Source organism: Tasmannia lanceolata, unplaced genomic scaffold, assembly GCF_043159265.1.
Source record: "Tasmannia lanceolata isolate RefF3 unplaced genomic scaffold, GAP_Taslan_0.1 ptg000002l, whole genome shotgun sequence".
Taxonomy (NCBI): domain Eukaryota; kingdom Viridiplantae; phylum Streptophyta; class Magnoliopsida; order Canellales; family Winteraceae; genus Tasmannia; species Tasmannia lanceolata.
In genome coordinates, this window is record NW_027518679.1 from 54,327,905 (window position 1) to 54,345,606 (window position 17,702).

A 17,702-nucleotide genomic window follows, 5' to 3' on the forward strand; every position below is an offset into this window, starting at 1 on the left:
ACTTTCCATTAGTCTTCTTGACTAGGACTACATTTGCTAGCCAGTCCGGATATCGAATCTCGTGAATGAAGTCAGCCTTCAGAAGCCTCTCCACTTCTTCTTTTATTGCCTGTCGCCTTTCAAAAGCAAAGTGTCTCCTTTTCTGTTTCACCGGTCTGCAGGTTGAATCGACACCAAGCCTATGAGTGCTGATCTCTGGATCGATGCCGGGCATATCGGCAGGAACCCATGCAAAGACATCTGCATTGCCCTGGAGAAACTCGGTGAGTTGATGTTGAATGCTACTACTAAGGGAGGAACCGATCAGAGCGACTTTCTCACCGTCCTCCGGGCACAGTGGGATGGAGAGTAGGTCCTTAGCGGGTTGAGTACCCCTGAGTTCGTCCCTTACATCAAGCAGTTCGATTGGCAGTGATTCCACTGCGTTTTTACCTTTCAGTGCCATTGCATAGCACTCCCTTGATTGAGGCTGATCTCCGCGAACTTCCCCCACACCATTAGGGGTTATGAATTTCATTTTTTGGTGGTAGGCTGAGGCGACTGCTCGGATCAGATTCTGGCCAGGCCGTCCCAAGATAGCATTATAGACCGAGGTGGCCTTCACTACCAGGAAGTTAACCATGGCGAATGCTTGACGAGGTGGGTCTCCGACAAGAACGGGGAGCTCAATCTGCCCCACTACTTTCACGACCTCTCCAGAGAAGCCGAACAAATCTGAGTTCGCCGGCCTTAGACGGTCGTCGCCTATCATCATTTTCTCGAAGGCATGGTAGTATAGAATATCCGCTGAGCTCCCGTTGTCCACAAGAATTTTCTTTACCTCCCAGTTGGCAACGAGCATGGTTAACACCAATGCATCGTCGTGGGGCAAAATAAGGCTGTCCAGATCTGCGTCTGAGAAGGAGATCTCATTCTCCGTTCTTGACTTTTTGCTGGTTGTGTGAACGGCGTTAACTTGCCGTGCATATGCTTTTCGAGCAGCAGAGGAGGTGCCCCCGGCGGCTGGTCCGCCCATGATTGTATTGATAACCCCCCTTGGTTGAGATCGGGGTGCCTCAGGCTGCGCGTCGGTGACCTGAGAAGTCTTATCCTGAGGAGGGGGCTGCGGTGATCTTCGAGGGCTACGGCCCTGGGGACTCTTTCCTTTGCGCCCTTGGGTGCGGCCGTCATTCTGGATGTATTTTTTCAAATAACCCCGGCTGATCAGCTGCTCAATTTCTCCCTTGAGTTGCCAGCAATCCTCTGTGTCATGGCCGTGGTCCTTGTGGAACCGACAGTACTTTGAAGGATCTCTTCTGTTTCCTTTGGAGATCATTCTGGGCGGCCACTTCACAAACTCCTCCTCACTGATCGCTGCCAGTATGTGCTTTCTAGAGGTATTGAGAGGTGTGAAGTTCTCTTCTCTTCTCTGAGGGGGTGGAGACTTCTCTTTCCTGGGAGGTTTATCCTCCCTACGCTGTTTAGGCAGATTCTTCTCTTCAGAGGTTATCCTCCGGTTTGAATTAAGAGCTGCCAGTGTTTCTTCCACTGTTATGTACTCTTCTGCCCCGGCCATGAGATCCGCCAGTGAGTGCGGATTTTGCCGAGCCACCGCTCGACGGAAATCATCAGATCTTGCACCGGTGAGGAGTGCGTTCATAGCCGCTGAGGGATCTAAATTGGGCACCTGTAGTGCCTCCCTGTTGAAGCGGCGGACGAACACCTTCAGGGGCTCATTGTCTTCCTGTCGCAAGGCCATCAGGGAGGCTGTTGTTTTCTTTGGCCTGCGGCTGCTCATGAAGTGGCGGACGAGGTCCTCTCCAAAATCGTCGAAATTGTTGATGGAGTTTGGTTTGATCCTGGAGTACCAGTCTCTTGCCGCGCCAGTGAGCGTCGTTGGGAAGGCTCTGCAGATGAAGCCGTCGGAGGCGCCGTGGAGGAGCATCATTGTTCTAAATGTTTCCAGATGATCCACGGGATCGGTAGTGCCGTCGTACTGAGGGACGGCAGGCATCTTAAATCCTCTGGGTGCTGGAGCACTCAGGACATCCTTAGTGAATGGCGTTCTGCTTGAGAACGCTCTAGAGGCGGGCCGGCTCTGATCCTTCGCCAATTCCTCTATCCGGTGGTTCATCTCCTCCATTCTCTGTAGCAGCGGATCCGTTCTGCGGTCTGGGGACCTGATTCTTCCCACAAATGGGCTTGCCGCAGAACCGGACTGACTTTCCGGACTCCTACGACGAGGTCGAGATTTTGCCGGTGGCAAACGATCTTCGTGAGGCCGGCGCCTCTGCGTGGAGCGAGACCGCGATCTTTCGCGGTGATGAGGTTCTGTCTGGGCGTGCCTCACTATGGGGCGATAAACTTGTCTAGCGGAGTGATGAGTTCTGCCCTCCCCGTGACGTGATGACTCTCCCCTGTGGACTCCTTGGGCAGATCGCGGGGCCTCTGGAAGAGGTGGAGGGGGTGCTTGAAGTAGTTGTTGGTACTGACCAACAAGGGCCGTCATCTGCTGGAAGAGGGCTTGGACTTGCTCCGAGGTGGGCACGGGATTGTGATGCTGTGGGACATGATCCCGCGAGAGGGGCGGGGCGCGAGCCGCCGCGCGCTCTCCTTTGGTCTCTCGTTCCCACGCGATTGGCGTGTGCATTTTAATATTGATTTGAATTCGTCTTTCCTGTGGACTTGGGATCACTAAGGCAATCCGAATTCCACACGAAAGAGACTGACAGAGTCGCCACCTAGATGTGGGATCTAGGACCCGTAATTAACCAGAAATCTAGACTCGCTACCTGGTTACGAGAATGGAAGGTATGGGGAGTTATCCGCCACATGCACCATTCCTGCCCGATAATCGGTCTTCGATTCCAAAAGCTAACTCTTTTAAATTTATTTTAAATGGCTCATTCAACTCTATGTTAATGTGCGAACTAAGTGACATGCATCCTAGAATCTAATTTCAATGTGAATCCTAGATGTGTATCTTGATTTATTAATTTGTCTGGATTCATTCTACGTGAAAGTTCTCCTAGAATTCTAATTTCATGGAAAACCCTAACTGATTTGATTAAGTATTTACAAGAAAATTAATATACAAAACACCACAATTTGTTGTGGTGCCGACTCGCGGGTGGTATGCCGTCAGACATCCAAGCTGCCTACGTACCCAAGCCTCACTGGGATCAGAGTCGACGTAGTTCGGTGCACCTAAGCTAAGCTACATATGCCTAACTCAACTAGGACACCGACTTAGACGGATTTGACTGTTTCAACAGTTTTAAGAGGAATTATTTAATTCAAGTTGAGGATTTTATTATCTTAGGATTTCATCTAAGATGCTATATGATTCTTATCTGAATGCAAGTTGTCCCTTAGACTAATGCAGGTTTTGCCTACATCCTAGTTTACTAGGCTTGTCCTAGGGAAAGATCGGGTGACTAGTGTAACTAGACCTATGGTACGGTTGCTATTCATAGCAAGCGTCCGTGATGAGGCTGGACTCCTAACTCTAGGACTCCCTAAAACCTAAGACACGGCACGACACCAGTGTTCCTAAATTGGGCTCTAATGGTTCTTAGATTGGAAACCATAATCCAATGGTTCCGAAAGACACAAGATAAATCGATTTAAGTTCTCGAGGTTAATGAGTTTCAGATTTCGAAGATTTTTAGTTTCCAGACATTTAAGGATTACCAATGGTTCTAGGGTTCACCAATTTCGGCCTTGAATGGCATCCAAAGGAGGGAATCGTGCGCTCTTTCCTTGTGCAATTTAATACTTAGGTTATAGCATCTTATTGCCTGGCAGAATCTCAGGATATCCGTGGACAATAACCTCGGAGCCAACAACATGCTATAACTTAAATATTCAAATTGTCAAAGATCAAGTTGCAATTGGGATACGATTATGGATGCACTGGCCATTTTTCCAGGAAAATCTAAAGATCCTAAAATTTCTGTTTCAATGGATTAAGGAGTGAACATGTGACAGAATTTTAAAGTTCTTTAGGAATTTTTATATGATTTTCAATTAATTTCGAATTTTCCATGGATTTTATCAATTTTAAGCATATGAGCGGTTTTACAAGTGAAATTGTTGCAAATAAATTCGAAATGATTTGAAATTTCTACAGCAGCAAGATGAAAATGTATGTAGCTTACAGGATGAGTTTTGCATATTTTTACATTAAATTCACATTTAATCTTGATTAATCCATTAAATGTCCAGATTGCACAATTAACACATAAACTAGTAGAAATACAACTCTAAATTCTATGAAATTTCTACAGAAATACTATATGAATCAAAATAGCATGCAGTGAGATTTTCATGAATTTTAGAAATTATTTACTACCAATTTCGGATTTTACAATTTCCAGACCAGATTATAAATTAACACTACATCCCATATTAAAACAGATCCAAATAACACGAAAATTTTACAGTAACAAGTAATATGGAAGATAAGACTACTGTAAAAATTTTATGAATTTTAATGATGATCTGATGTTAGTAAAAATTCTCCTAAAATCTGATAAGTTTCAAAGAAAATATTAAATAATATACCAAATAAACTCCAAAAATCTTTATAAATTCATGGTAAAATGAATCAGTAACATATTATTTTCCCACGAAATTTCATTAATTTTAGAATCTGTTTGGTATATAATTTAATTTTTCTTCGTCAAAAGATGTTTTTTGAAGAGTTTTCCATTTTTAAAACACAATTTGCGGAAAAAATCAGAAAAATTCGGAAAAATACAGAAATATTTTGAGAACAATGCACCTACCTGTGGTGAAGATCTCCGCCCAATCCAAAAAAATATAAAAAATCCTGCCGCCGCCGATCCGCTCCGCCGTCTTTCGCTTTCTCTGGAGTGTTTAGAGGGAGTGATTGAGGGAGTGAAGAGATAATGGAAGAAGAATATTAGGGAGAGGGATGGAAGAATATATTGAGGAAAGGGATTGGAGGGAGTGATTAGAAGAGATAATGGAAGAGAAAGAGATAATGGAAGATAAATTTCTCTTCTTCTTTTTTATGGATGGGAAGGAAGATATATATAGGGAGAGAAAGAGAGAGAGAGAGATATGTTGGTGGAGAGCTCATCATGTTGTCCCTCTTAGTGGAGAATCCATCATTATTGTTCTTAGTGGAGGGCCCATCATGTTTCTTAGTGGAGAATCCATCATTATTGTTCTTAGTGGAGGGCCCATCATGTTTCTTAGTGGAGAATCCATCATTATTGTTCTTAGTGGAGGGCCCATCATGTTTCTTAGTGGAGAATCCATCATTATTGTTCTTAGTGGAGGGCCCATCATGTTGTCTTAGTGGAGAGCTACCATCATTGCTCTTCATAAGAGGCCTCACAAGAGGCCCCATTGAGGCCCCACAACGCGGGCCCCACAACGCGGGCCCCACAACGTGGGCCCCACACTGTGGGCCCCCGGTTGATTCAATTTTAAACAAATGTTCAATGCGGGCCCACCAAACGGGTACAAATTCTCCCTTGCTCGGATTCTCACGAATAACCCTTCTCCGCACTTTAGCGGAAAAAATCAGAACAATGCAGAAATGACCAGAAAGATTTGAGAAAGCGTAAGGGACGAACACCGGAATAGAAAACATTGAAAAATTGATAGCGAAACCCTAATTTCTTTTTTAATCAAAGCAGAGCAAAATGGGGTGTCTACAGATGCCCCTCTTTGGTAGAGATGACGTAGTCATCGAATACCAAAGTCAAAATGACAGAACCATTTTGCGTAGCTTTAATCGACAAAAGACTTTACGGAACCTAGACGCAAGCATTTACTACCTAATGTAAAACCCAAAACGAAGTCCTAGAATTGGAATGTAGTAAAAAAATCCCGCTGCGGTGCCGCTCGACATCACATTTATATGATGTTCAAAGAGAAAAGACCATTTTTGAATGGACTCAGAATGAAATACCATATTTTTACGGCTTCCAAGGAAATGAGACATCACATTTGTATGATGCTCAAAGAGAGTAAGAGACCATAGTTGTATGGACCTGAAGAGAATGGAACACCGTATTTTTTACGGAGTTCCAAGGAAATGAGGTATCATATTTGTATGATGCTCAAAGAGAATAAGAGAACATTTTTGAATGGACTCAGAAGAGAATGGAATACCGTATTTTTACGGAGTTCCAAAGAAATGAGGTATCATATTTGTATGATGCTCAAAGAGAATAAGAGAACATTTTTGAATGGACTCAGAAGAGAATGGAATACCGTATTTTTTACGGAGTTCCAAGGAAATGAGGTATCATATTTGTATGATGCTCAAAGAGAATAAGAGAACATTTTTGAATGGACTCAGAAGAGAATGGAATACCGTATTTTTTACGGAGTTCCAAGGAAATGAGGTATCATATTTGTATGATGCTCAAAGAGAATAAGAGAACATTTTTGAATGGACTTAGAAGAGAATGGAATACCGTATTTTTACGGAGTTCCAAGGAAATGAGGTATCATATTTGTATGATGCTCAAAGGGAATAAGAGAACATTTTTTAATGGACTCAGAATGAAATACCGTATTTTTACGGCTTCAATCTTCGGTTGAGATTAATGAATTTGGAGGTTTTTTTATGAATTTGAACTTGACGTAGAATTGGATTTGATGAATTTGGGGAATTTGAATTTGACGTAGGATTGGAGTTGATGAATTTTGGGATTTTGAATTTTGACGTAGAATTGGACTTGATGAATTTTGGGAATTTGATTTTAACGTAGAATTGGATTTGATGAATTACGGAATTCCAAGGAAATGAGGTATCATATTTGTATGATGCTCAAAGAGAATAAGAGAACATTTTTGAATGGACTTAGAAGAAAATGGAATACCGTATTTTTACGGAGTTCCAAGGAAATGAGATATCATATTTGTATGATGTTCAAAGAAAGAAGACCACTTTCAAATGGACTCAGAGAGTATATGATAACAGAGATTATCAGGAAAGGGGGAACTGGAATCTCCAATTAACAATTTTGGAAGCAAATGATTCAATACCACCATGCAGCAAAGGTCTTTCAAGGCTTGAATATGAGATGCCACTTTATTAGCAACCTGCCCCAGTTTAAGGCCTTCTAACCTTCTTCTATTCATTGACCAGAGATCATTCTTGCAACGATTTTTCACCATTCGTGACAGTCGCACCTTTTCCAAGTTTCTCGGAATCCGTTAATGAACCTGCCTTCAGAGTGATTGCACCCTACAACAATAGCATTTGTAAATTTTTCTAAAAATAGAACCACAGACATTGGTAATAAAAAGACAAAATAAGAAAGATTACTCAAGTGATCTCGTGATGCTTCTGACTTATCAGTATTTTCTTTTGGGTTAGGTTAGCCTCTTTTAAAGAATGTTTCTCCACTGATAAACATCTTCACTTATTTTTTAAGACAGTGATACTTCATATATCCTTCTATCAACTTTCGGATTGTTTTGAAATTAATGCCCTTAGTTTCGGGAATCATTGTTATTTTTGCCTGACCTACTGAGAGTTCAGAGGTCGATGTAATTCTTCTGGCGTGAACCCCATCTTACCACGACCAAGTATTCCTTTTTAGATTTTCAACTTGGCGGACCGTTCAACCTTAACTTTTGCCTGAATCGCCTTTTAGGTTTTCAACTCAGCAGGCTACCCCCTTAACTTTTGCCTAAGCTGCCTTTTCAGGTTTTCAACTTAGCAGAGGAATGATCCTGAATTTTGCCTAGATCGCCTTTTCAGGTTTTCAATCTAGCGGATTTTCAAGCTCCATTTTTTTTTTTTTTTTTTTTTTTTTTTTTTGAACACCAAAAGGACTTTAAGGTGAGGTAGGGCTTTTCAAAGAATGGCTTAAGGTTTTGCAAGAGTTTCGACCGAACCTGTGAGCAGGTTGCCTACGTATCCCAGTGTAGGAATCAGGTCATGCGTAGTTTAGGGCGAATGCCCCTAGTATATTGGGTTTTGAAAGAAAATTTTATTTAGGCTCAAAAGGGTTTGCAAAATGTTATAAATTTTTTGATTTTAGGTTATGAATTTGGGATTTATTTGGCCAAAAGAAGGCCTTCTGGTGTTCAAGCATAGAACCTCTTGAGTTGATCAAGGTTTGTTGGTTCTGGTAATATTTCTCCATTTAAATTACGGAGCTTGACGGCTTTTCCGGGTAAGATTTGGTCCACAATGTATGGTCCTGACCAATTTGGTTTGAACTTGCCCCTTGGGTCAAACACTGGTGCTCGATTCTCTTTCAGAACCAGATTGCCTTCTTCTAAATCTCTGACCTTAACCTTTTTATTAAAAGCCCGGGCTATTCTGCGCTGGTAACCCTGTACATGGTAAAGTGCTTTTAACCTCTTTTCATCTAGCATGTTCAGCTCTTTATATCTGGCGTCTGCCCATTCATTTTCTGGCAACTTGACTTCAGTCAATACTCGGAGCGAAGGTACACGGATCTCCACAGGTAGCACTGCTTCCATACCATAAACAAGAGAGTAAGGGGTTGCCCCAGTTGAAGCTCTAATTGATGTTCTGTAAGCCCACAATGCGTACGGCAACTTATTCGACCAATCCTTATAAGTTTCTGACATCTTGCTAATGATAGTCTTGACATTTTTGTTTGCAGCTTCCACCGCTCCATTTGTCTGCGGCCGATAAGGTGAAGATTTATGATGCTTAATCTTGAACTCTTCGCAAAGAGTGATAACTTCTTTCTTGAAATGAGATCCGTTATCTGAGATAAGTTCATGGGGAATTCCATATCTGCATATGATGTTGGTTCGTATGAATTTAGCAACTGATGCGGATGTAAGCTTTGCATAAGAAGCGGCCTCAACCCACTTAGTGAAGTAGTCAATTGCAACGAGTATGTACTCGTGACCACTAGATGACTTAGGGGAAATTTTGCCAATAATGTCAATTCCCCAAACCGAAAATGGCCAAGGAGAAGTAAGAGAATGCAATTCGGTAGGTGGTACATGGATGAGATTCGCATGTATCTGACATTTATAGCATTTCTTCACAAATGTGTGACAATCTGCTTCCAATGTTGGCCAATAGTACCCCAGACGTAGGATCTTCTTTGACAACATCTTCCCATTCATATGAGGTCCACACACCCCTTCATGAACATCTGCGAGAATTTCTTCTGCCTGATCTTCAGTGACACATAAGAGTTGAATTCCGTCGAAGGACCGTCGATACAGCTCTCCTCCACAAATGACAAAGTTAGCCGCCAATCTCTGCAAAGTCCTTATCTCCTTATTCGACGCCTCATTGGGATGCCCCTGGCCCGAGATGTAGTTCTTTATGTCCGTATACCATGGTTTACCATCGGGACATCTTGCAGCTATCTCTATAGCATCAACATATGCAGGAGCCCATTGCTCTTGAACCGTGATGGGCCTCATTTTCATATTGTGAGGTATGTCAATCATAGAAGCTAACGTCGCTAAGGCATCGGCGAATCTATTCTTCAACCTTGGCAAATAACTGAAAGTGATGTGCTGGAATTGCTTAGCGAGAATATCCAAGTATTCATGATATGGCAGCAACTTTTCTTCTTTGGTTCTCCATTCTCCTTGGGTTTGGCAAATGATTAACATTGAATCTCCATATACGTCAAGATTCTCTATGCCTAAGGCCAATGCTGCCTCAAGCCCAACAATGCATGCTTCATACTCTGCCATATTGTTGGTGCAATTGAATTGTAACTTAACTGCAAGGGGAACATGCTCATTTCGGGGTGACACAAGCAATGCCCCTACTCCTTGCCCTGTTTGGTTTGCTGCTCCATCAAAATAGAGGGTCCAACCAGTTTCTGGATATTCATCTTCTACCATCATGATCTCTTCATCTGGGAACATCGTCTTGAAAGGCTGATTTTCTTCTCGGGGTGCTTCTGCCAATTGTTCAGCAATGACTCGGCCCTTTACTGATTTTTGGGTTACATGGGTGATGTCAAACTCAGACAACAACAATAACCATCTGGCAGTCCTGCCTGTCAAGGCTGGTTTTTCAAAGAGATATTTCAGAGGATCCATCCTTGACAGGAGCAAGACCTTATGTGATAAAATGTAATGCCTGAGTCGCTGAGTAGCCCAAACCAAGGCTAAGCAGGTTTTTTCTAGGACAGTATACTTCTGTTCATACTCCAACATCTTCTTGCTAAGATAATACACAGCCTTTTCATGCTTGGTTTCTGGATCTTGCTGCGCTAACATACAACCCATTGTGGTTTCTGTTACTGACAAATAAAGCAGCAATGGATGTCCCGGTATCACTGGTGCTACTATCGGTGGTTCAGACAAACTTTGCTTTATCTTTTCAAAGGCCTGCTGACATTCCTCTGTCCATTCTTTGGAAGAGTTCTTCTTTAAGAGCTTAAAGATAGGTTCACAAGTTGATGTCAGATGAGCGATGAATCGCCTTAGGAACTGTATCCTTCCTAGGAATCCCCGAATTTCCTTCTCGGTTCTAGGCGGCGGCATCTCCTGGATAGCCTTAATCTTCTGAGGATCTACCTCTATACCCCTTTGACTCACCATGAATCCTAACAACTTACCAGAGGTAACCCCGAATACACACTTGCTAGGATTCAGGCGAAGCTGGTATTTGAGTATTCTTTCAAAGAACTTCTTGAGGTTCGGGATGTGATCCCTCCTTTCCCTAGCTTTTACAATCATATCATCGACATAAACTTCGACTTCTCTATGTATCATGTCATGGAGTAAGGCTGTAGCTGCTCTTTGATACGTCGCACCAGCATTCTTAAGACCAAATGGCATTACCCGATAGCAATATGTCCCCCATTGTGTAATGAACGAGGTTTTAGCCATGTCTTCGGGTGCCATCTTAATTTGATTGTAGCCCGAGAAACCATCCATGAAGGATAGTAATTCATGCCCGGCCGTATTGTCTACCAGGATATCGATATGTGGTAGAGGGAAATCGTCTTTCGGACTTGCCCTGTTCAGATCTCTGAAATCTACACACATTCTCACCTTTCCATCTTTCTTCGGTACAGGTACTATATTTGCAAGCCATTCCGGATATTCCACCACTCGCAGGAACCCAGCATTCAACTGCTTAGTAACCTCTTCTTCTACTTTCAAGACCCACTCGGGCTTCATTCTCCTTAGCTTCTGCTTTTTAGGTTTAATTCCTGGCAACAAAGGTAGCTTGTGCTGAACAATGTCTTCGCTCAACCCGGGCATATCTTTGTAGGACCAGGCAAAAACTTCCTTATATTCCTTAAGTAGGTTTATTAATTCATCGCGCTCTTCAGAGGATAGAGTATTTCCAATTCGTATTTCCTGTATTAAATCTTCTGTTCCGATGTTTATAATTTTGATTTCATCTTTAAGAGGCTGGGCTCGGCGCTCCTCCTCTTGTTTGAGCATATGCTGCAATTCAAGGGGAGTTTCGTCGATCCCTTCTTCCTCGTCTGAGGAGGGAGTGTTATCATTATTAAAGTCAGAAGCAAACACAGAGACATACTGAGAATCGGATTTCATTGAATTGAAAGAAATTACATCATTATTCTTGGACTCATCCTGAACAGGCTCAGGATTCATATAGTAAATAAACTCAGAAAACGACTCGCCTGGACTAGGCACTGACACTGATTCAGTTGGCTTGACTAGACTTGACTTAGCCGTAAAATAAGATGGAAAAATATCAGAACTCCAGTTGGAAAGATTTTCTGTTGCAGGTGCAATTTGACTCTGAGGTTCAGTAAAGGTAGCATCGCCCTGAATAACCGCCACTAGCACATCTTCACAGTCAGTCTCTTCTTGCTTTTTAGAATGATCTAAAACGGGCAACTCCTGACAAACAACATCAGGCACATCTTCTTCGAACAAAGACCCCAACATATCTGGCTCAAGGCAGACTATCCAATCCTCAACAGTTTTTTCAACACAATATACCGGCGGTTCTGTTTCTGGGAGAGCAAGGCCACTGAATATTTCAAAACCCGGTATCATGATCCCTGTTACTGAGTCATACCATGGTTCAGAAAACCCATAGTATGGAGAAGTCTCACCTTCTTTGATAAAGTGACCATTCATTGATAAGGAATATGGAGTCATCGGGAGTATCCTTCCAGTGCGGCGGATTTCTTCCTTCAATTTCAACAATTCTTTCATGGATTCCTCCTCCTCCTCAGTAGGTATATACCCAAGACCGAAAGCTCCAGAGTTTGCTTTGATTGGGCGCCAGTGAGACGCTTTGCTTGGATCACGGCCTAAATTCATACCCGGAAAGTAGTTCATTTTTCTCATCATCTTGGCAACCACAGGACTGATGGCAAAAGGCAAATACAACTCCTCCCGAGAGGCATCTTCATAGGAAATAGCAGTAACATCGAATGCGAAACCATTCAAGTTGTAATCATCTGCTTTTGTAACTGGAAGAATCCGAGTTTCTCCTGTTATCTGCCCTATTTCTGGCTCTTCGTCGCCTCTGACAGTGATCAATTTTCCTTCTTTAATGAACTTCAGTTTTTGATGAAGGGTTGAGGCAACAACACCTTCCTTATGCAACCAGGGTCGTCCCAGAAGTATATTGAACGAGGCCTTGATATCAATAACTTGAAATTCCACCTCAAATTCTTGACCGCCTATAACGATCCTGGTGGTAAGGACTCCGACCACATTTCTGCGGGTATTGTCATATGCGAGGATACCAAGGGTTGATTCGGCAAAATCAGTGGGACCGAAACCCAAGGTAATGGCAGTTCTTAATGGACATACATTCAACGCGGATCCATTATCTACCAGCACAGACGGTACTTTCTTGCCTTCGCAAACAACAGTGACATGAAGAGCTCTAGCATGATTCCGACCTTGAGGAGGCAGCTCCTGGTCTGAGAAACTAATGGCCCTGGTGGCGTGTGTCAGAGCGACAACTTCAGCTAGTTGCTCTGGAGATATTTCTGAGGACACCTGTGTGGTATTCAGTTCTTTCAACACAGCCTCTCTGTGTTTCTTCGATGCTATCAACAACCCCCAAACAGATATGACAGCCTGAGTTTTCTTCAACTGCTGAACAACTTCATCATCTGGGTCCTTCACGTATTGCGGCTCCTCTCCTCGAGCCAATGCCCCTGGATTTTCGACTCTTAATTCAGCAGGTTTGAAAATTCTTCCACCCCTTGTCACATGTCTGACTTCATCCAATTCTGGCTCACCATAGGTGATAATTTGAGGGTCTTGTGGCTCATAGGTGATTACCAAGGGAGGTACAGACTCTCTCAGGTACGATTCATCACAGAAGATGATTTGGGGTTCAGAAACGGGTTCTAAAGCACATATGAGGGTGAGAGGGTCAAACTCAGGATCTCCTATGGTTATGGCATTAACGGCATCGGGAGGATTAGCATGACCAGGTAGCGGGTTTTGGGTAACATTGGGTCTTGGCTGGAATGCAATGACTTTTTCATCAATAAGTTTTTGGATTCTGAATTTCAAAGCGATGCAATTGTCTGTAAGATGACCAGGACCCCTGTGATACTCACAGTGTAGGTCGGCTCGCCAATTGGCAGGTAAAGGATTGGGGGGAGGCCGGGTGGCAGGTAGGGTTATGCGACCTGAAGCCAGACATTGCTTAAGCACCTCTGAAGATGGAATGGGAAGAGGAGTAAATTCTACCCGGGCTTGTTGCCGAGGTGCGGTCGCGGGTTGAACATAGTCCATTACTAGAGGTTCCTGGGATTTAGAGGATTGAGCATTAGAACGGGAGATACTATTGACTTGGGCTGGTGGGGATTTTTTGAAATCTCTGGGGTTTGGGTTGCTACGGTTGAATACACCTTGAGCCATAGCCTCCTCTATTTGGGTGCCAGCTACGATGAAGTGCTTGAAGTCCGGGTAATATTGTAATGACATGTGATATTGGAGCTGGGGGGAAATATTTTTCATGATTATCTGGACCTGCTCCTCCTCAGACGGGCGCTCCATCATCTGAGCTGCTATTCTCCTCCATCTTTTCACAAAAATCAGAAAAGATTCTCTTGAATCTTGCTTGGTTCTTTCCAAATCCTTTCTAGTGATTTCTGTCCCGTCATCATATTTGAACTGCCTGATGAATTGCTCACCGATATCCTTCCATGTCTTGTAACGAGTCTTGTCCAATACCATGAACCACCTCCTGGCAACCTTGGTCAGGGAAACCGGGAACAATTGAGCCATTTGCTCAGAAGATAAGCCTTGAGGCTGACACATGATGGTGAACATTTGCAAATGTGTAATTGGACAACCCACACCATCATATTTATCAAAGTCCGGCATTTGAAAATTGGCTGGGAGACGGATTTCTGGGAACAGTGTGAGATCACTCGGATTGAAACCACCTTGGTCTTGAAATTGGATGTCTTGTACCTTCCTGGTAAGACTTTCTAATTTTTCCATAACAGACTTATCAACCATGGACTGAGAAGGGTTACTGTGGTCCTGACTGTACTGCTCTTTTTCCAGATCTTCTTCAATTTTATCAGTAATGGGGATAAACGCCGGCTGGGCAGGTGCGACTGAAGTAGCTGTATGGTGCATGGGCCTTTTATCTTTGGACAACGATTGTCCGAACTTCTCAGAAAGTTGAGCCTTGATAACTTGGTTCTCTTCCTTGAGTTCTTGAAGCTGCCGGAGAATCAAGGTAAGAGTATCGGTGATAGCAGCGAGTGGAGGACTGTCCTGGTTTTCTGCCATTGGTGAGGATGAGGACGGGAAAGAATGAGATGCTGGGGTTCTCAGAGAAGGTGGCGGGGATACAGATTTCCTCTGTAATCGAGAAGAGACCCGAACCCAAGGAGTATTAGGGTTAGCTATGGTGTCTACGGCCCTGTAATATTTGAAAGACATATTTAAAATCAGAAAGAAGTAGACACTGATGTATGCATAGACGAAGATACTGAAAGAAAAAGGTGAACTTTTATTGATAGATCATTAAAGCTTGAGTACATGGTTCGATCTTTCAAAGATAGACTGATAAGAGAAAACATGACATTAAGCACTCTTTCTAGACTTCTTCTTTGGACGACTATCTTCCTCAACTGACTCCTTGAAAGATTTGATGACTCGAACATCCCAAGCAGATGAAACGGCTTTGACAATCTTGGGCTTGAGATCCTCAGGCGGATAGAAATGACAAAGGGGAGGCACAATGGATTGCTCCCTTCCATACTGACGCTGAATCCTGGCAGGAATATAAAAGGAAGTCTTTTTGAGGCCAAGAAGGCGAACGTAGTTAGCTTCTCCAGTATTGAAGACAGCTTCTTGGATTCCAGGGATTTGCCAATAAATCTGATCTTCATGGCGAGAACTCAACCACTCAGCCCAATCGCCTTTATGATTGAAAGAAACATCATGACGCCATTCACTGAAGGTGTATAACGTATGATCAAAATGCACAGGAGCTGCAATTTTTAGCTTGTGGCATAACCACACGTGAAGTAATGCAGGACATCCTGAGAAGGACCCAACAAAAGATCGAACATAAGAGCCTGGACCTGAGCTGGCACGAAGACGAGCCATCTCATCCAATCCATTGAAGGTTTCTGCAAGCATAGTAGGAATTGGATTGGCGCCACGATCCATCTGATCAACGAGGTCCAAGAGAACAGCTGACGCACAGCGAGAAGGCTGGACAGTGAGGAACCTAGCAAAGGAGCAGAATCTCAGAGCGCGACCTCGGGCTTTTTGAATATCAACAGCACCAATATGCCCAACAGGAGGGTAAATGTCAATCAGTTGTTGCATGGACACTTCCTGGTCTTTGATGAAAGAGTTCATGGATTCATCTGGATTATTCATCAAGCGAAGGAACAAAGGACGATAATCCGACACGTAAGATGGCTTCACCAGAGGGCCATCTACAGGATATTCCAATAAGGCACACCATTCTTCAAAGGTGGGACACATTTCTTGGTTGCCAAAACGGAAGACATGATGATCGGGATCCCAACACTCTGATGCAGCATAGAGTAATCCCCAATCGAGCTTGATGGTGGCCACGTAACCGAAGAGATTTTTCTCTTGCTCACTTATGGCATAGATATGGGATTCTCTTAATGTACCACGGATCCAATCAAGAATTGTACGAGTAGACATGGTGTCTGTAAGCCAGGAGAAAGGATACAGGGATAATCAGGATTACATGAACATGAGATTAGGATGAGTTCCTACCAATATAAAGGAAGTATGGATACTCGATCGAATCAGATAATATAAGATTAAAAATCGTACGATCGAGATGAGATGAGATAGCATAAGATTGCTTTCAACGGATGGATCATGAATGACTAATCCTATGAGATCTTTGGAAATGAATGGGATTTAAATCCTAACCCCAAAGGGAAAGTTTTTTAATCTTTGCACATTTTATCAGTGTTACCTGAAGGCATCAACCCTAATCCTAATCTAGCGGAGTGGAGAGAGGATCTCGACTCATGACTTTGTTTGTGTACCTATGACCGATCGTAGCCATTAGAAGATGGTCTACGGCCTAATCTAGACACAAATAGGTAGGATATCCTAAACTAGGCTCACACACGTGATGCACATGTGTTCGTATACTACATGCATGTGTGGGTTAATCTAGGGGTAAGGCCAAGAGTTCCCTTAGCGCGAATCCCTGTTCGATATACTGTACCAGTGTCCGGCGTATCAGTACGTGAACAAGAGATCCGTTTACGTACCATAAAGGTACTAGGCTAAGGGTGGAATGCTTCTCTAGCACAGAGGCACCAGGTGATGAAATCCCAGTCAACCATGCTAGATAACACTCCGGGTTCCTAAAATAGGACGTGTGTGCATGTGAGATGCAGGGGTTTAGATGAAAGTGATGTAAGTGTGTGCAATAAGTTCGCGCAATCTATGATGCCTTCAGGTTTTGTTAGATTAAGTTTGAGTATATGTGATGAGAAAATAAAGCATACAAACTAATCTAACAAGCATAAAAGAGATAGAGTTTTCATGAGCCAGTTAAAATAGATTCAAATGAGTTATCCTTTGGAATTGTAATGAAGTTAGGTGGTCCCCAGCAGAGTCGCCAGACTGTGGGACATGATCCCGCGAGAGGGGCGGGGCGCGAGCCGCCGCGCGCTCTCCTTTGGTCTCTCGTTCCCACGCGATTGGCGTGTGCATTTTAATATTGATTTGAATTCGTCTTTCCTGTGGACTTGGGATCACTAAGGCAATCCGAATTCCACACGAAAGAGACTGACAGAGTCGCCACCTAGATGTGGGATCTAGGACCCGTAATTAACCAGAAATCTAGACTCGCTACCTGGTTACGAGAATGGAAGGTATGGGGAGTTATCCGCCACATGCACCATTCCTGCCCGATAATCGGTCTTCGATTCCAAAAGCTAACTCTTTTAAATTTATTTTAAATGGCTCATTCAACTCTATGTTAATGTGCGAACTAAGTGACATGCATCCTAGAATCTAATTTCAATGTGAATCCTAGATGTGTATCTTGATTTATTAATTTGTCTGGATTCATTCTACGTGAAAGTTCTCCTAGAATTCTAATTTCATGGAAAACCCTAACTGATTTGATTAAGTATTTACAAGAAAATTAATATACAAAACACCACAATTTGTTGTGGTGCCGACTCGCGGGTGGTATGCCGTCAGACATCCAAGCTGCCTACGTACCCAAGCCTCACTGGGATCAGAGTCGACGTAGTTCGGTGCACCTAAGCTAAGCTACATAT